At 67.3% G+C, this 20,093-nt stretch overlaps 1 protein-coding gene across 1 annotated transcript in view; it reads right to left on the bottom strand.

Annotated features, from left to right (window-relative positions):
- Positions 1-20,093, bottom strand: part of Cacna1h (calcium voltage-gated channel subunit alpha1 H) — a 47,320-nt gene that overhangs the window by 26,593 nt on the left and 634 nt on the right. The gene's annotated exons all lie outside the window — the stretch shown is intronic.

Below are 20,093 nucleotides of genomic sequence, written 5' to 3' on the forward strand. Positions count from 1 at the left end.
CCTCCTCCCACACCACACGGGGCCCGCCCCTCCTCCCACCCCTCCTCCCTCACCACGCGCGGCCCGCCCCTCCTCCCACCCCTCCTCCCTCACCACGCGCGGCCCACCCCTCCTCCCGCCACGTCCTCCTGGGCAGCCAACCTTCCTTTTCCAGTTTGCTCGAGGAGGAAGACACGTTTATGATGGAGGAAGCCGGTCCCTCAGAGAGCAGCACGGCCCAGCAGGCAAGGCCAAGCGCCGGTGTCTGGGGGTGCCGCCGCCCTTGCCGGTGGGAGACGACACGGAAGAGCCCAGGAGGCAGGAAGACCCTGCCTCACGCCACCGAGAATCCGAACAACACATGCTGGCAGGGATGTCGGGGGAGGGTAAACTCGCACAGCCACTCTGGGTGGCTGTTTGGAGGTTCCTCAACTAAACTTAGAACGTCCCTAGGACCAGCCATACCACTCTCACACACAAGCCAGGATGCTGGAAAGACACTTGCACACCCATGTTCCTCCTGCACTATTCACAAGAGCCACGTTGTGAGGCGGGCCAGACACCCTGCAATGGCGAGCTGACCAAGCGTGGTGCATCTATTCACTCATCCTCAGCTCAGAGACCGCCAGAGGGCAGGGCTCCAGCTGCTGGAGCACGGAGGGACCCCGCACCCGGGCTGGCAGAGCCCCTGCCCGTCCAGCACAGGCTCAGGCCCGCGAGACTCCCCTCTGCACCAGGCCAGTGGCTGGCCTTGGGCAGGGCATCTGGAGATCCTGGAACACCCAAGGGAAAGTCACACACGGGGACGGGTGTGCACACGTGCCCCTCCTGGAAGGGTCTGGGGGGAGCGGGGCCCACGGCTGGGGCCTGCCCCGGGCCCTCCTCTCAGAAAGGCTCAGCTCAGCCTGCACCCTCAGGAAGGGCAGAATGGAGCCAAGTCTCGGACCAGGAGGGGGAAGCAGGGGGACCTGGGGGCACAACCAGGTTGACAGACACCCCCAGCATCGGCCTGCAGAGAGCCTGGCTGCTTCCTCCCGGGGCGGCGTTTGAACCGCGCGTGGAGGGGGCCTGGGCAGGCCCACGGGCTCTGGCCTGAGCTGACACCCTGAGCTTGGGGCCTGGGTGAAGCGCCCATGGCTCAGGGCGAAGCGGGCATCCAGCCCAGGAGCCGGTAGGACAGACAGCGTCCGGGGGCCCGCAGGCAGTCCCGTGGGCTCTCGTCCGGGCCCTAGCTCCTCTTCCTTCCCGGGGCTGTTGCCACGGTGACCAGCAGCTGAACCTGCAGGCCCCATGAGGGCCGAGCGCGAGGGGATCCCCGGGTGGCTGTCACTCACGGCCAGGCCAGCCTGGCTGCCGCCGGGACCCCGGGCCGGCCCCACCCCACCCTGGAGCTGCAGTCTTCTGGAGAGGAACACGTGGGGGGCGGGCGGCTGGAAGGAGGAGCCGCCGCATGGACAGGGCTGGCCGGCCCTGCGTGGGGGCCATCGTACTGCGCAGGAAGAACTGGGGTGGGCAGCAGATCCGCGTGCCCCAGGCAGCCCCCTGCCCCGGCTCTGCCAGGAAGTCGTGCTCTCTACTCTGCACGGGTTGCTCTGGCTGTGGTGGGACCCAGCGGCCCCCCAGCCCAGTCCCTCAGTTCTTGGAGCCCCGGCTCAGCTGCCTGAGGTCACGTGAGGGGGCAGGGAGGGGTGGGGGAGGCTCAGCTGACTGATTCCTCCTCCACGGCCAGCCTGGGCTCCACAAAGCTGGGGGGGGGGCAGAGGAAGCCAGGGAGGAGGTGCTCTCCTGGTTGACCCCTCCCGGGTCCAGGGTCTTAGGCAGCTATGGCCCCTTATGACCCTGCCCCCTGCTCTGCTCCTTCCTCGGTACCCACCTGGGAGCCCCCACCCCCCACAAGCCTGGCCCAGGAAACGTGGCCGGACAGCTGGGACTGGGCCTGAGTGACTCACGCCCAGCTTGGCCGGGCTGGGAGGGAGGTGAGCAGGCCAAACATGGAGCTGTCTGCGCTCCAGCGCTCGGCTGGTCGCTGGGGGGGGGGGGGGGGGGCGCCTCCCGCGGGAGCTCCGCCCCGCTGCGCATGGCGGCGATGTACCCCTCCACAGGCCCGCTCCACCGCAGCGAGGCTCTTTCTCAGGCCCAGATCCTCACCGTGCCAGTGGCATCTGGGAAGTTCATCCCAGGCCCTGCTGCTGCCCAAGCCCTTCACAGCCCAGGGCCGGGACCCCATCCACTCCACGCAGCCACGGCACACCGCCGAGAGCCTGGCGGGGTCACGGCCCGTCTGTCCTGGGCACAGGGAGGGGTGGGCAGCCAAGTGGGGGGGCCCTCTGGGCAGCCCAGCCTGAGCCAGTTCCACACAAGGGAGCGGGGGATGGGGACCTGTGTGCACACTGCCTGCTGCTCCGTGTGCCTGGTGACACACACACACACGCATGCACACACACGCACGCACACGCACGCACGTATGCTCCTGGCCTGGACACAGGGCTGGACCTGGCCTTGCAGTCCCTCCCAGGGGACGGGTGGGAAGGAGCCGAACACGTGCCAATAGCTTCCTCTAATTGTGCAACCATTTAAAAAACATGCTAATTAGGCGGAGCGCTAACGTCTCTGCTTAGCGCTTAATAAAGAGCTTGATTCCGGATCTTTTCAAAGCATAATTGAGTGGAAAAGCACCTGATGCCACCCCTCCAGTCCCAGAGCCTGCAGGAAGGCGGGCCCTGCTGAGTCCTCCTGGACATGCGCCGGGGGCTCGCCCAGCGTGCAGCAGGGCTGGGCTGGGGGGGGGATTGCTGACCTTAGCAGGTGGTGTCTCCCTAGCCACACCCCTGCCCAGCACACCCACGGGGGCCATGGGAGAGACAGGAACAGGGAACGGAGCTGGGGGAGGGGCTGGGGCGGAGCGCGCTGGCCCCCAGGGCCCGCTCCGCTGGAATTCTCTGGGCCAGAAATAACTGCCCGGCATCGCTGCGCAGCTGCCCGTGCCTGGATTAGCGACCCCGGGGGACCGGGTGCTCCTGCGAGGGGCCGGGCCTGCGCTTCCCGAGCCCGCTCTACCCAGTCTGGCTCCTGCGCGAGGCTGCATCGCACGCAGCTGGCTGGAGCCCCCCGCGGGAGCGTCTGTCCCCCGCTGGCCTGGGTGGCTTCTGGGGACAGCCACACGCGGGCCCTGGGGGTCGGGAGGCTGAGGAGCCTGCCTCTCCCGTCCCCAGTCTGCAGCTTCTCCTGCCTGCCTGCCTTGCCCGGGGGCAGACCCTTTCCTCCCTTTCCCTCTGCGGTGGCTGGGGCGGGCCGGGCCCGGAGCGCAGGCCCCGCTCTCCGCTCTGCTCCCCTCTGCGTGTCGTGGCCCTCAGCCCTTGGGCCCTGAGGAAAGCTGAGAGCTGCCACTCACCCCAGGCCTGAGCCCCAAGGGTGCCTGAGCAGCCCGCCCGGGCCCACACCCTCATGTCTGCACAGCCCTGCCCACACCACACTCTCCACTCAGGTCGCTGGACAGGTGGACTTCTCACGCCATTCCTGGGGTGCTTGGGGGCCTGATGGCTTCCCCTCCAGAGGAGAGGCCGTGCCCCTGGCCTCTTACCACCCCCCCCCACTGTCCAGCCCTACAAAGTCCCGCCTCCCTACCGGTGTTGCCTGGCAACTGGGATTTTATTTAACAGGAGGGAGACCTCTCCGCACGTCCTAGGCTGCTCCCCCAGAGTGGGGAAGCCCACTCCAGGCTCCAGGCCCTCCCGCCTCGTGCCCTGCCCGCCACGGGCACCAGCTATCAGGACAGGGTTGGCAGCAGCAAGGGCATCCCCCCCTCGGGCTCCCGGGTCTCCGCTGGCCACCCAGCCTCACTACTGCTGCAAGAGGCTAGGTGGCGCTGGGGACCCGCTGAGCTGCCACTCTAGTGAGCACTACCTGTCTGGCCAGCTCGGGGAGCAGAGGCCCAGGGAGGCAGTCTACGCAAGTCCTGGGGCTCTGGGAAGGGTGGTGTCCCTCCCCCAGCACCCGCAGACCAACACGGTCCCAGGAACACCCCCCACACCAGCCGTGGGTACCGACCAGGCTGTGCCTGCGGACAGGCCACCACACAGATGGACAAAGGTCCAGCTTGGTGATGGCAAGTTAAACCGGGCGAGACCTGCCCTGGCTGCCTTCCTGCTGCCGAGCGGGCCCCTGGGGTGCTGCCTGGGACCCCCCAGCCCCTGGGGACGGGGCCACGCTCCCCCCGGCTCCCGCACTTCCTCTTAATGTGGAGGCCAAGCTCCGCCATGGCCAGCCTTGGCCCTGTCCCCCTCCACCCGCAGCCGCGTTATTAATAGCAACGACATTTTGAAAGGATGGCCAAGACCCCTGGAAAGCCCAACTTCAAAGGGAGACGCCCTCCAGGGCCCGGGCTTCTGCCGAGAGCCTGCCTCCAAGGCCAGGCCTCTGACGTGGGCCTCAGATCTGACCCGACATTTACACGCAGCTCCTGCATCCTCAGAGCCTGGCCCCAAGTCCAGGGCTGCGGGTCCTTCCCCCAAAATGCTTCGGGAGGCCACGCGGGGCGGGCCGGCCCACGGCCAGCTTGGGTCCTGCCCGCCTGCTTCGGGTGGACGGGTCGATCGCCTGTGGGGTGCAGGGCCAACTCTGCCTAGGTGGCACACGTGTCTCTCTGGGGACCGCACAGCTTGCAGTGAGGTCCCAACACCGCCAAGGACCTCCTGCCCCAGAGCTGCCCCGGGATGCCGGCACTCAGCTCCTCACCGCCGCCCGCCTCCTGACGGACCCTCTCCCTCATGGGATTCCTCTGCACTTTCTATGAGCTGTGTCCCCCAAACTCAGGACCAGCCCAGCCTGGAGCTCGGAACGTGACTGTGTGGACACACAGAGGTGAAGTGAGCCTGGGAGAGGGGCTCGGTGGGGTCCTCAGGCGCGTCCAGGACCAGGACGCAGGGAGGCGGAGCCTCCGAGGTGGGGCAGACATCACTTCAAGGCGAGGAGGCGGCCCCGGCCTGCGGGAGCGGGCAGACCTCAGTACCTCACCCCACACCTCGCACCCCTGCCCAAGTCCTGGAGGTCTTGCAGGCCCCACGCCCTGTGGCCTGATTGGTCCTGCTGCCCCTCAAGCCAGGGACTCTGAGAGCCACAGCGCCCAGGGCCGGCCCCAGCTCCCACATCGGGGCACCGGTGAAGCCAGGCCAGACCCGGTGGCCACTGCACCATGGCAGCCAGCGCCCAGCCCTGGAGTCCCCGGGGTCCCCACTCCCCCAGCACTGCTGTCTTTCTACTGTGCGGAGGCCCGGGGAACCCCAACAGCCCCTCGCCAGCCTGGCCAGAGCACAGACCCACGTGTGCTGCATAGATGAGCCCCCCCCCCCCAACCCGGCCAGGCCTGTCTGGGCCAGGCACAGCGGGACTGGGTGAGGCGTGGCGGGGTGCTGGGACGCCCAGCTGTGGCCCGCATCCACGCCCTGACGTGAGGAGGCCCCCGGCGCTGAGCAGGGCTCCTGGTGGTGGCTCTGCCACTGCTCCCAGCCAGCCCGGCTCCGGCACAGATATTTCAAACCACACAGCGTCTGCGCTTAACAGGTGGAAATTCTTTAAGCCCAGAAGCCAGCCGAACCATTATGCCAGCCAATTTGCAGGAAAGTGGGAAGAGGTGCGCGGGAGCCTTCCGTGGCTGGTCCCTGTGACTGGGGATGGAGAGGGCCGCAGGGGGCCGCGGCCCGTCCCAGGCCGGGAGTGGAGCTGGGGGCAGTACAGCGGCCACACGAGGGGCCTGGCGGGGAGGTCGGGAGCCCACAGCTGACCTGACACTGGCAGCGACCGCCACAAGGCAGAGTCCCCTGCTGTGACCTTCAAGGCTAGCTGGACAAACCAGCTGCCCACTCCTCCCCATTTCCTTCCTCCTCAACTGCAAACCCCACACCAGGGCCCTTCCTTGAGGAGGAAAGGGCCTGGTCATTTATGGAGCACTTCCCGGGTGCAGGTCCCGGAACCGGAGCGCCAGGCGGCAGGCCCTGTGCCCGCCACGCAGAGGCCGCGCGGTGAGCACATGCAGGGGGGGAGGCGGGCACTGGTGAGGCGCGGGAGCCAGTGGACGGGGCCTGCCTGGTGCTGCAAGCCGGGAGTGGCCTCCTCAGAGCCCGTCTGCTTCCCCCAGAGAGAGTGCTCGCTCAGGAGCCCCTGCCCACGGGCCCTCACACCGGGTGCACGCTCAGGAGCCCCTGCCCACGGGCCCTCACACCGGGTGCACGCTCAGGAGCCCCTGCCCACGGGCCCTCACACCGGGTGCACGCTCAGGAGCCCCTGCCCACACGCCCTCACACCAGTGCACGCTCAGGAGCCCCTGCCCACGGGCCCTCACACCAGTGCACGCTCAGGAGCCCCTGCCCACGGGCCCTCACACCAGTGCACGCTCAGGAGCCCCTGCCCACGGGCCCTCACACCGGGTGCACGCTCAGGAGCCCCTGCCCACGGGCCCTCACACCAGTGCACGCTCAGGAGCCCCTGCCCACGGGCCCTCACACCGGGTGCACGCTCAGGAGCCCCTGCCCACGGGCCCTCACACCGGGTGCACGCTCAGGAGCCCCTGCCCACGGGCCCTCACACCAGTGCACGCTCAGGAGCCCCTGCCCACGGGCCCTCACACCGGGTGCACGCTCAGGAGCCCCTGCCCACGGGCCCTCACACCGGGTGCACGCTCAGGAGCCCCTGCCCACGGGCCCTCACACCGGGTGCACGCTCAGGAGCCCCTGCCCACGGGCCCTCACACCGGGTGCACAGTAGGCTTCCGTCCTGGAGGTCACTCATCCGAAGCAGTCATGAGCTTGCCACACTGGTGGGTGTGCACACGCGGGCTGTGCCCAGCGGGCCCGTGCCCGGGGACTGACCGCCCAGCCAGCTTCACGGTCCCTGGCGGGGCGAGGCTGGTGGGGGGAGGGTGGGTGTCTCTTGCTGGCCACTGACGGCAGACCTGGGCCCAGGGGAGTCTCCCCGCCAGAGCCACGCCGGCTCCAGGCCAGCTGCTCCTGTCTGAATCGATCCCCTAATAGCTGGATCCGTTATGCCAGAGGGAGTTCCTGGAAATCACAGGGAAAGGACGGCTCTGCGAACTGTCCGAGTCACTTTGGTGTAAAACCAACAATGGGGCGTCTCTCCCCTCCCCTGCACAGCAGGCTGTCCACACGCTGCCTCTGCCTGTGTTCTGGAAGGTTCTGCATGTTCCGGAAGGTGCTGGCTGCCCTTGCTCATGGAGAGCCTGATATAGAGCAGGTCTTCTCTCCAGAGCTGATGGCCCTGCCCTGCCCCACTCCCTCAGAGCTGATGGCCCCTCCCCTCAAAGCTGCTGGCCCCTCCCCTCAAAGCTGCTGGACCCTCCCCTCAGAGCTGGCCCCACCCCCTCAGAGCTGCTGGCCCCTCCCCTCAGAGCGGCTGGCCCCACCCCCTCAGAGCTGCTGGCCCCTCCCCTCAAAGCTGCTGGCCCCTCCCCTCAGAGCTGCTGGCCCCTCCCCTCAGAGCTGCTGGCCCCTCCCCTCAGAGCTGCTGGCCCCTCCCCTCAGAGCGGCTGGCCCCTCCCCTCAGAGCTGGCCCCACCCCTCAGAGCTGCTGGCCCCTCCCCTCAGAGCTGCTGGCCCCTCCCCTCAGAGCGGCTGGCCCCTCCCCTCAGAGCGGCTGCCCCCTCCCCTCAGAGCTGGTCCCTCCCCTCAGAGAGGCTGGCCCCTCCCCTCAGAGCTGGCCCCTCCCCTCAGAGCTGCTGGCCCCTCCCCTCAGAGCTAGCCCCACCCCTCAGAGCTGCTGGCCCCTCCCCTCAGAGCTGCTGGCCCCTCCCCTCAAAGCTGCTGGCCCCTCCCCTCAGAGCGGCTGGCCCCACCCCTCAGAGCTGCTGGCCCCTCCCCTCAGAGCGGCTGGCCCCTCCCCTCAGAGCAGCTGGCCCCTCCCCTCAGAGCTGGTCCCTCCCCTCAGAGAGGCTGGCCCCTCCCCTCAGAGCTGGCCCCTCCCCTCAGAGCGGCTGGCCCCTCCCCTCAGCGGCTGGCCTGCCCTGGCTGCGGCTGCCTACCATGGGAATTCTGGTGTGGTCCCCATCCCCAGCACGCCAGCAGAGCAGCCTGTACACCTGGCTGATGGGGCTGGGCGCAGCCTCAGGGTCCGGGTGACCCTCCCTCACAGCTCACGAGCACGCCGGGGGCCTCCATCCAAATCAGGAAAGTGGGGTCCCGCGCGTCACGTCCTCCCATGTGGCGGCACGTGGCAGAAACACCCAAGAATTCCCATCGTGTCCTACAAACTGCTGCCCGGGCCCCTCACAGCCCCTCCCCGCCCGCCCCGTGCCCCACCCCACTGCCTGGCCCGACACCCAACACGCCCTCACCTCCAGGCCCAGCTTTGTCCTCCTCCTGCTGAGTCTTTGCGTTTGGTAAAGGACATTTTTCATGAAAGAATGTGCTAATACTAAGATTGCTGTTTTGTGTTGTTGTTTTTTTGCCAGTCCTGAGTCTTGAACTCAGGGCCTGGGTGCTGTCCCTGAGCTGCTTTTTGCTCGAGGCTAGCGCTCTACCACTAGAGCCACAGTGCCACTTCAGGGCTTCACGCATTCCAGGCAAGCCCTCTACCACCGAGCCCTGGAAATGACAGCACCAAGGAGACGGAGGCCCGCTCGCAGCCCCTGGCTCCAGGGCCTTACCCCGTGGCAGGTCCCGAGCCCTGAGGCCTGGCAGCGGGCTCACCTTCGGGCCGGGGGCCTGCTTGCTCTAGGTTCCTGCACCCCAGCTGCCTGCCAGGCCTCACCCCCACCCCACCTGCTGGGCCTTGCGCCTGACCAAGGCCGGCCCTCAGAGTGTGACCAGTGGCGGCCCAGCTCCACTCCTTTCTGTCCCTGGGGTCCCACCCTGCTCCTGGCCAGTCTCGGCTCCCCAGGCCCCCTTCGGAATGCGCCTCTTGTCCCGGAGCCCGGCCTGGCGCAGCTTCGGGCCCGTGGCTGGGGTCAGGGCGGGTCAGGGCCGACTGATCTGGGTCCCAGAGTGGCTGCCTCAAGGGCACTGCGCTCCCTCGGGGGATGCTGGCACGGGGCGTCAGGGCCACAGGAAGCCCGCCCAGAGGGAGCTGGCGCTTTCACAGTCAGCCAGTGATGAGGGAATCCGCAGGCTCCCGCTGGCCGGTCCGGAGGCCCGTGCAGGCCAAAGGGGCCCCTAACAACAAGGGCAGGCCTACCCCCAGCCACCACAATGAACCCAGCCCCCCACCCGTGCCCCGTCCTCAGATTCAAATTTCACTTCTAGAAACTTCCTTGCTGTCTCCACACTCCAGAAGTGAGGCCGGGGCCTGTGGCAGCCACTCCCTCTGCTCCGAGGCTGGGGGGGGAGGGTGCAGGGCTCCCGGAGCAGCCCCTATGGGGGGCTTGGGCAGCAGTGTGCCGGTTAAGAGGCACAAAGCGGGAGGTCTGAAAGCAGGCTGTACTCCGAGGGGGCGGGGGGGGGGGGGGGGGGGGGACATGAGAGCCTCCCATCCCGGCCTCCCTCCCGGCCTCCCTCCCGGCCCGCATGCAGGTTCCCAGGCACCAGAGCGGCAGCGCCCGGGCACAGCGGTCCACTGAGAGCTACCCAAAGAGGACCCCGGAGTCCCCCACAGGCCTCCTCCAGAGCGGGTGACGCGGAGCCAGCCCCGAGTGAAACAAAGCAACAAAGCACCACACACGCACACGAGAGGTGCACAGCCCCAGCGCCGCCTGGCTAGGAGTGGAGGCCAGGGTCCTGCCGGCTCCACGCAGCCCCGGCAAGCCAGGAGGCCCCACCCCAGGCCAGCGCCCCGGCCACAGGGGATAGGAGTGGAGGCCAGGGACCTGCGGGCTCCACGCAGCCCCAGCAAGCCAGGAGGCCCCACCGCAGGCCAGAGTCCCGGCCACCGCCACCAAGGCCGGACCAAGGGGAGTGAGTGCTGATGGCTGGCGCGGCAGCCGCAAAGCCGCCCGGGCCCTGAGGGGAAACGGGGTCTTTGTAAATCCTGTGCTGGGGCTTGAACTCCCAGCCTCTGGCTCTCGACCGGCTTTTTCTGCCATGGCTGGCACTTTACCACTTGAGCCACACCTCACTTTTCTGCTTTTCTTTCTGGCTAATGAAAGTGTCGAGGCAGTGTCTGCACGGACCAATTTTGAACTGCAGGTGTCAGGTCTCAGCCTCCTGAGAAGCCAGGATGACAGGCGTGAGCCACCGGCGCCCGGCCAAGTATTTCCTAATCAGTCGGAGTCACCACCAATCCTCCGCACTCGGAGCCCCCAGGGGCTCCCCCACCTCCAACCCTGCTTCTGCCTCCTGGGTGCTCTGCTGCCAGAGTCCCTCCAGCCCCAGCCCTGCACCCCGCTGGCCGCCCGGAGGCTGGCTGGCAGGACAGCCTGTCCCAGGGGAGGGGCTCTGTGAGGGAGTGAGGAGGGGGGTCCAGGCGTGCTGAAGATGCCCTGGCCTGGCTGCAGCGGGGTTCCGTGGCCGGCTCCGCTCCGCACAGGGCGGACCCTGCACTCACCGGGCAGCCAGCACGGGGCAGGCGGAAGGCAGGCTCTGGCTCTGGCGGGGCAGGCGGGGGCTCAGCGCTCCCCCCCCCCCGCCCCGGGATTCCAGCTCTGCATATAAACAGTCTAAATTAGGAATTAAAACATCCCTCGACCCGATCCCAAACGCTGCCGGGAGACCGTATTTCAAACGAACAGGAAAACTCCCTGGCCACGAGCCCTGAACTCTGTGTGGTGGAGTCCGCCGGTGGGTGCACACACAGGGACGTGGCCAGCGTGTCCGGGGCCAGGCCTGGAGTTCGGATGAAGGACCCCTGGACAGCGGCCAGCCTGCCGTGGCCCGTGGACAACTCCCAGCCTCCCCAAATGGCCGCAGCCTCTGCGGGCTGGACCTCCTTACTATCAAGGGGAGGAGACCCCAGGGGCCAGGCAAGCGCACGCGGCCCTGGCTGGGAGACCGCAGCCCTGGCTGGGCTCCTGCAGGGCTGTGAGTCCAGACCAGGGCGACGGAGGCCCGGGGAGGAGCCGTCCCTGCGGGGCCCGGCATTCTTCCTGCGGACGCTGGCAGCCTCAGCACCTGGCTGGAGAAGGACCTCTCGGGTCACCACCCGGCTCCCGGCTGGCCCAGCCCTCGGTGCTGTCCACGGCTCTCCAGGGCTCACAGGCCAGAGAACAGCCCACTAGTAGTTCCCCCACCCTCCCATCCCCCCACCTTGAGGCAGGGCGGGGGCTCTGCCAGCCGCGCGTGCTGCCCGGTTGATGGGAGACGGGCCTGGCGGAGGTGCCTGCCCCCCCCCACGTGCTTGGGATGGCCTGGCCTGCCCACGCCCAGCCCTGTCCTCCCCCGGTAGAGCCCCAGGGTGCTGGAGGCTCCGCTGAGGGTGAGCCCGAGGAGCCAGGCGGGCGGGGCTCTGCGCGAGGTGGCTTTACGTAAGCGGGCAGCAGCTCCCGGGGCGGCCGGTACACCGGGGGCTGGCTGGGGATTAGTGACGGGCGTTGCCACAGCAACCCGGTTAGAGAACATGCTGGCCGGGAGCACAGCGCGGCCTTCCACACGCTTCCGCCGCTGCGCCTGCTCCGCCAGGGAAGAGGAAACCCCAGAGATTCATTAGCAACAGGTTCCCATGGCAACCGCACCAAGCTCATTAATAATTTTTTTTTTTATTCCGGGCGTGGGTGTTGAAATCCTCCGGAGAACTGATGGAGGGAAGGATGCGGCGCAAACAGAACGCGCCCGCGACTCCCCCGCCTGGGTCCGGGCGGCTCTGCCTGCCAGCGTCTCCCATCCCCACCCCACCTGCACGCCAGGGCCCCGAGACTGCAGAGGGGCAGCTAGCCGGACCAACCGTCACCCAAGGCCCAGATCCGATGGACAGCGGCCGCCCCACCCAACTGCCCACCCGCGGGGCTGCCGCAGCCCCAAGACAGTGGCTCAGAGCCCAGGGCAGGGCCAGGGGTTCACAAGTGATCACAGCTTTCCCTGACGTGGCTAAACACCGCTCTCCCATGAGCTAGACCCTGGCTGTCCACGCGAGTACCTGCAGTGTCAGAGGCGGCCGCAGCCTAGGCACCCCCAGCAGACACACATGGCCTCACCCCCCCCAACAGACACACACACACACACACACACACACACACACACACACACAACGACTTGCCCATAAAAAGGAGTTGGAGCCAAAAAGGAGTTGGAGCCAGACACTGGTGGTTCACGCCTGTGAACCTCACTATTCAGCAGGCCTCCGCATAGTTTGAAGCCAGTCCAGGAAGGAAAGTCTGAGACTCTTATTCCCAGTTAATCACCACAAAAAGTCAGAAGCGGAGCCAAAGCTCAGGTGGTAGGGGGAATGCTTTGAACAAAACAAAGCTCAGGGATAGCACCCAGGCCCCAAGTTCAAGCCCATTATGGCATCCCCAAAAAAGAGGCAGTGCCACGTGCCACACATAGGTGAACCCCCAAACCAGAGGCTCGGTGAGCACCCCCAGTGAGGGGCTCATGCAGGCTTCTACGCACACAAAACCTCCTGGAAGAAGGCAGACCTGAACGGCAGTGGGTGTGGAGCAGATGGGACCGGCTGTGTACCGGGGAGGGAACGAGGGCTTCACTGGGCAGCCGGCTGCAGTGTGAATGGGGCAGACATGAGTGGCGCCTGGCCTGTGTCTGTGGCACACAGGTCACAGCCAATCAGGGAGCTGGAAAAGCAGGGACAGCGCCCGCCAGAGCCGCCGGCCCTGGGCCTGGGCCGAGCCTGGGCGCCCCGTGGGCAGGGCGTGCCGGGAAGCATCACCTCCGCATGGTCCTCGAGGCTGGCCCGGGCATGGGGTTGCGGCGGCTCTGTGGGGCACCGACAGCGGCTCCTCAAGGCTTACTCCTCACCGGGCAGGAGGATGCCCGCTCCCGAGGCCATTCTGCCACTGCAGGCCTGTCTTACCCCCCCGCACCCTTGAGCTGAGGCCTGCGATCCACACCGTTTTCAGCACGTGCTCCAACATGGCTCGGGCGGCCCGACCTGAGGCACTCTCCGCTGCTTCCCATCAACTCAACTTCCCTGGGTGCCTGGGTTTCTTGGTGACTGTCCCAGCCACAGGCGGCATGGGCCGGGCAATGTCGGGGGCCCGGGCCCCTGGGTTTGCCTGCTCCTCCCTTCACCACCACCTGACAGAGGTGGCCTCGGCACCTACGGCTACTCCCTGGAGGGCGGACGGGTCAGTCCCTTGCCTCCTAAAGCTGCTGTCCGTCAGGGGTGAGCGGTTCTGAGAGCTGCATCACTGTTCCTGCAGTGACACAGCAAGCCAGGCGGGGGGGGGGGCAGTGGCGTCCCTGGCCGGGGCTCTCACCAGCACCCGCCTGTGGCTGAGCCCGCCGGTAGCAGGCTGGGGAGGGGTGCTGCCAGTCAGAGGGCACCCGGATGGCTCAGGGGAGCCCGGGGCCACGCCGGTATGGAGGCTGCCGGGCTTCCCCGCCAGCCGGGAAGAGCCGGTCCATTTTAATGAGGCGCTAATGCAGGCTGACTCACCAGACCGGCCCCCGGCTGGACGGGTGTCCACTGCCAAAGACAAAGGGATGCAGCGGGGACAGTGCCATGTGGCTCCAGGGCGGCTCTGAGAGGCAGCCGGGGCCTGGACATCCGGACAGGTTTCCTGTGTGCGTGGTCTTGACGTGTGAAGCCAGGCTTGGGCGCGGGGTGCAGGCTGCTCAGGGAACACCGGCCAGGCCCATCTCCTTCCCTGGGGTGCAGCACCGCCCCGCAGCCGACACCCCGCACCCACCCCCTGGGCGTTACGCAGACACTGGTCTGGAGCAGAGCCTGCGGAGTTGGCAGGGAACACCTCCACACAGGCGCCCTGCCCAGGGCTCAGGACAGACGGCTGGGCACAAAGCAATCTCGGGCAGTGGGCGCTCCCTCGAGGGGGAGCACCAGCCTGTCTGGAAGGAGCCGAGGGAAGCTCCCACATCACCCAGGGCTGCCCTCCACGGCCGGCAGCTGCTCCCGGCCACTCTGGCTCCTGACCACTGCCTGCCCAGGAGCAGAGATGGACAGCATCGGTGAGGGGCCTGAATGTCCCCTGCCCCCACCCAATGTGGCCTCCAGGTGCACCCTACGCACGCTCGAGGCTGGGTTTGGGGCTCTGGCCACTTCTTCCCTGGCCACCTATGGACATCACCCTGCTCCATGGACGCCCAGAGGCCCTGGACCTGCTCCGTGAGAGGTCTGAGCAGCAGCGGGAGTCAATCCCCTCCAAGCCTGCCGGTGCTGGTGGGGCTCAGGGTGCCTGGCCTCAAGTCACGGCTGAACGTCCCAGCCACCACCCCCACACTAGCCCCCTGGGAGCAGAGGCCGAGTCGGGACCAAGGGAGCAGGGTGGATGCACCGGGGTCCCACACTCACAGAGGGGGGTGGGCCAGCCGGCCCCACGGGAGCTCTCCTGCACACTGCCAGTGTGAAGGCTTTCCTGGAGGCCCCAAGATGGGGGTGAGCCCCGCTGCCCCCTGGCAGGGCCTTGGACCAAGGTAGGAAGTGCTCAGAAGGACAGATTTCATGGACCATTTCCCCCCTCTCCCAGCAACTGCTCCCCTCTCCGACCCCACACTGCCAGCATCTAGCTGAGACGTGTTCTTCCCGGGAGCCTGCTGCCCCACGGAGGTTTGCAGGAGTGGGGCACCACAGGCAGGGCTGGGAGGGGGCGGCACGGGTGTGCAGGGCCGCCTCAGAGCCCCACAGCCGGGCACAGCACGGGGGGCACAGGCCGGGTTGGTGTCCCATACGAACGCAGTACAGCTGTGCGGGTGAACAGAAAGGTACTCCTGCACCGGTCTGGAGTCCAGGGCCAGCCGCGCTGTTCCCCCCTCTCCGCGAGGACTGGGCCTGGCCCACAGGAAGGACACAGGCCTGGGGACAGCCTGCCCACAGAGGGGATCAGCTTCCCGCCGGGAAGGGCCTGGCAGAGGCGGGCCTCCCGCCCCTCATCCACACCTACGCCTGTCCATCCCCTGCCCCTCATCCGTCACTGTGGTTTTGGGGGACACCAGGGCCTCACCCCAAATGCTGCTGCTCTATGGGAAAACTACCAGAGACTCCCTCCTCCCGTCACACACCCCAGCGCAGGTCAGGGAAACATAGGGACTGGGCGCCACTCAGAGCCAGGGACTGGAGCAGCCAGGGTGACAGGGCCTGCGGCCCCCGAACAGCCAGACTCCTGCTGTCCAGCCGCAGCGCTGGCCCGCACAGAGCCCGCCAGGCCAGCAGCCTCTCGCACGAGTCACATCCAGCCCCCCACCGGCCCTCCGCCCATTACCCAGGAGGAGCGCCAAGCACCACGGGGTGGGGGAAACCAAGACACCACCCAGGCAAGCAGGATGCACGGTCAGCCTGGCCGTCAGCGCGGACCGCTGCCGGCCCCTCACACCAACACGAGGAGACCTTACACGCACATCGGCGCTCACCGGGTTCCGAGGGCAGGAGAGAGAAAGAACCAAAATAGCGAGGGGGGGGGCAGGGCGGCCGGGCCAGCCACTGCTCCTGCCCAGAACGCTCTGCGTGCTGCTGGGTTGGGGTGCCATGCTACCCGGAGACTGGCCCAGGGGGCACCCAGCTCCTTGACCCCCACAGACCAGGCCTGCCCACCTCTGAGGCCCGTGGCCAGCACTGTGCTACCACCAACTCCGCCTGCAAGGGGTCCTTACGGCCCGCGCGGGGCGGTCTCCCCCACGACTCGGAATGCGGCCATCCCACGCAGATGACCCACCCTGGAGCGGCACAGGCAGGGCGGGCCTGCACCAAGCCCCTTCTCTGGACAGCCAGTGGCCCTCCTACCAGGGGACAACCTCTGCTTCCAGGAGTGCGGCCGCAGGGGTGAGGCTGCCCAGGGATGGTGGTGAGGTCCTGTGCTAGGCCCTCCTGCGCTAGGCCAGGAAGGGTGGCGCTGAATGCTGCAGAGGCCACACCCGGCTCATGCGCACGCACGCGCGCTGCCTTCCAGGGCATCCCTTCTAATCACCCTGGCAGGCTTGCAGAGCACCGCCCTCGCCACCCCACCCCTCGGGACACGGGCCGGACAGACACGTGGAGGCAGCGGTACAGGCCTGTCTAGTGTCAGGACCGGGGAGCGATCGGCACGTGGCTCAGGGGGCCCAGGTCACCCTAGGTGGACGGGGCTCCGGGGATGGACCCAGGCCTACCGCCAACTCTCTCAGGCCTCCCTGTCCGTGCCCTGGACTAAATCGTGTCTGGGACCCAGCTCTGCGGGTCCCAGCAGCTGCCCAGGCGCCTCACTTCTGGGAGGACCAGGGCCAGTCTGCCTTCTCAGGCTTAGAAATTCAACCTGGGCCGCAGGGCTGAGGGCTGCCCCTAGTCACGGAGGAGGAGGGCGGGTTGGACAGGGCGGTCTGGAGGAGGAGCGCAACTCCAAGCCTGGCCTCGAGGCCGCTCAGCACCGGCTGACATCTGCGAGAAACAAAGGTAATGGATGTGTGCCTGACCTTGACTGCTCGGGGCTGATCGGACTTGGCGCTGGGCCCGCCAGGCTGCTGGGGACTCGCCCCGTCCCCAGTGCTCCTCCTCCACATCCTGACCCTGGGAGGGGTGTCCGCCGGCGGCTGGGAGCCCGGCCCACGGCACGGCGTGGAGGGGGGCGGCCAGACCACCCCGAGCGCGCCGTGGAGGGCGGCAGCGGCCCTCAGCGTGGGGGGGGGCGGAGGGTGATGCCAAGCTTCCTTTATAGCCTGGAAGGCGTGGGTCTCCGGCACCTCCCTGGCCTGTCTCTGCGGTACCCTCTACAAGCCCTCCAAGCCCCGCTCTGCCTCGATACCCCTCCCACCCTGGAGTTCCTGAGACAGCCCCCTGCTGCTCCCCACACTCCCTGGGGCAGCTTCGGGCCCAGAGCACACAGGACTCCCCTGGCCACGGGTCCCTGGGTGCACCTCCTCTTCCCATCAGCTCCTTTGGCCAGCTAACCCAGGACCTTGGCCCGTGCCAGTCCTGCCCGGCCAGCAGCTGGTGCTGACCCACCCCACCCTCCACAAGCCGGGGGGGGGCAGCACCAGCCAGGAGACTCTGGCTGATAAAGGAATCACGGCTGCTGTCCACAGGTGGCCCCACACCTCCACACTCCTGTGTTCCAAACCAGCCTCCCTCGGGCTGGCCGGCGAGGTGCCTTACAGGGCGCCCATGCGCTGGAGGTCAGGCTCGGTGATGCCCAGAGGAGAGAGATGGTGGACTCGGACAATGCCAGCGACCATTCCCACGGTGGGAGACCACCGTGGAGGGCGGTGGAGCCGGGGGTCATCATCCCCCAGGGCGCCAGGTCTGGGAAACCCTTCCTAAACACAAGGCGACATGGCTGGCCCCGAGAGGCCCAGGCAGGTCTCGGAGGTGGACTCTGTGCCCTGTGTACCCCGTGACCCCCACGCAGGTCCTGCCCACGTGTGTCACGCAGCCCCGTGCAGGGCACCTCCAGCCTCGGAGGGAGAAGGACGGTGACATTACGGGGCACGTCCACAGCGCCCTCTCCAGACCCCCGGACGGACACTCCGCAGAGCACAGGCAGCCCGGCCCGCTGGCTCCCCAGCCGTCTGTGTCACCTCGTCCCCGAGTGCTGGGTGCACAGACCAGCAGCTGTACTACAGCGTCCACCTGAGGATCCCAAGTCCAGGAGGAGATCCAGCTAACGCCAGACGGGACAGAATTACAGTGGGGTCCAGGACACCCCCAGAGAGGCCACGCCAGACAGGACGGACAGAGCCCTGGCCTGCTGAGTGTGTCCAGCTCAGTCCTGGGCGGCCCCGTGACCTCCAGCACTGAGAGTCACCAGGGCAGGCGCAGCCAGGACAAAGCCAGCCCCCCCCACACTCCTCACGGGGGTCACCAGCTCCTGCCTTCAGCCCAGACACTGGCGGCCTCAGAAGAAGTGACAGGAAACATCTCAAAGCACTGACACGTAGGAGATGTCACGGGGACTCACTCAGGCCTGTTCAGCCAGGGACCTACCAAACTCTCCAGCTTCCACGCCAAGCCTCACCAACCCCGCTCTGCCCTAAAGCTGCCAATGACCTTGGCACGTCCTTCACCCTTCCAGAGCGGGCTGACCCCGGGCATTAGGTGTCTGACCCTGGGGGTAGAAAAGCTTTGAAAGGACCTTCCTGACGGTCCCACTGTCCCCGGGCCCCTCGGCGCAGCCCCGGGCCCCGCGGCGCAGGACAGGCCAGCGGCCTCCCAGCCCGGTGCCCCGCCCAGGCCTCGACAGTTCGGCTGGGACACCGGCAGCTGCATCGCAGGCAGTCAGGAGTCGAGCACCTGGGGAGCCGGGGCTGCACATAACCCAGCCGAGCCGGCTACAACACCCGGGCCACCCACCTTCCTCTATAAATAAGCCTGTGTAGGAGCAGCAGTACTCACCCGAAAGTTCCAGCCTGATTGTATTTTTAAAGAGCAGAGTAAATCAATCAAGACAAGGTCTGTCCTTGGAGACTCCTCTGCCACGGACGCGAGCCACCCCTAAGGCAAGACCAGAACCACGTGCGTGGTGCTGGGACGCTCCTCTGGGCCTTCCGAGAGACCCAGGGCTGTGGGGGAGGTCTTCCCTGACCCCCAGCACCCCACAGGGACCAGCGCAGAACAGCGTCAGAGTGGGGGTTCGCAGCGAGTCCTGCCCCCTCGCTGGAGGCTGACCCTCCCAGGAAAGACAAGGGTCTGGCCAACACTAGGGCCACCTGTGGGGGACACCCAGGGCCCGGGAAATACCCTCTGACCACAAGACATTTCACAGCCCCTGAAGAGATGCTGTGCTCCCGCCTCTTACAAAGCCCCCTCCCAGGCCAGTGACGTCCAGACCCCTACAAAGTCTTCCTCCCAGGCCAACGCCCCCCCCCTCCCAGCCTCGTACAAAGTCCCCACCCTCCAAGTCCCAGGAATGCGAAGTCTTGAAAGCCCCGGCCCACGCGGGCTTCCCCAGCAAGCCAATCCCCACCTGTCCAGGCGTGCCAGCTTATTTTAGGATCTCCCTGAGTCCCAGACACACACCCTCCACAGGCCTGACATCTGCTGGAGGTCAGGCCGGTCCCCACACAGCCCTCGGGACAGATGCCGGGCCATCCTGGAGCCCAGCTCCATTGTCTCGACAGCGCTCGAGGCTGGTGGGATGGTCACACTCTGCCAGGAGGCACAGAGGGCAAGGGCAGCGGGGCCAGGCAGGGACCCTGGAGATGGCGGCAGCTGGAGGCAGAGTAGAGGCCAGGCCTCTCCACACCCAGGGCTCCCACCCACGCAGCCAGCTCTCCAGGCCCTCCCCCAGGGCAGGCAACGCTGGAGTCCCTCTTTGGGCTACCAGAGTGTCCTCCTGGGCCAGGAAGGAGTCCAGGGAGGAGACGCAGGCCAGGGGCACTCAGAAACCGTCCACCTGCCCGAGCCTCTTTCCCTGTGTAAGGCAGCGCAAACAACTTGTGTGGGTCCTCGGGGAGCAGCGTACAGGGTCAGCCCCAGACCCGACTACCAGAGGGCAGCTCACACGGGGCTGGGGAGAGCAAGCCGGGGCCCTCCGCGCTTCCTCTGCTGGTGTGCACAAGCTGGGAGGCGACAGGAGGACTTGGGTGCGGCCGCCTCCACGCCGCCACCCTGGGGTCGGTGGCACGTGCCAGCGGCCATGCCACCCGCCTGGACCAGGTGGCCCAGTCCTCCGGTCTCCATTCTTGAGACGGGAGGGAGAGCCTGAGCTTCAAGATGCCAGCAGCAAACCTCATCCAGGCTGCAGGGGACAAAGGCAGCAGCGGGGCCTAGCGACCAGCAGCTCGGAGAGGCCGTGGCCCAGCCCGCAGCCCTGGGACCACCGCGGCGCGGCCCAAGCTGACTCACCCCGTGTTTGGATTTCAGAGAAGAGAAACACGGGCTTGATTACTTTTTTTTTCGGTGCAGACTCCTCTTTTGTATTTAATATTTATACAGTTGAGCACACACGGTAGAGAAATGTATACACACACGGCTCCCTCCGCCTGTCTGCTGGACTCGCACAGGGGCAGCGCGCGGGCTCCGGTCTCAGCCCCCTGCACCTCCCCGCCAGCCGGGCCCGGAGGGAAGGGCGCAGCACCCACCCGGCCACGGGCCCCCAGGACCCCGCGGGCAGCGAGGCCTGGCTGGGATGGTCCCCAGGG

This window comes from Dipodomys spectabilis, unplaced genomic scaffold, assembly GCF_019054845.1.
Source record: "Dipodomys spectabilis isolate Male_0828 unplaced genomic scaffold, ASM1905484v1 ptg000231l, whole genome shotgun sequence".
In the NCBI taxonomy this organism is placed as follows: Eukaryota; Metazoa; Chordata; class Mammalia; order Rodentia; family Heteromyidae; genus Dipodomys; species Dipodomys spectabilis.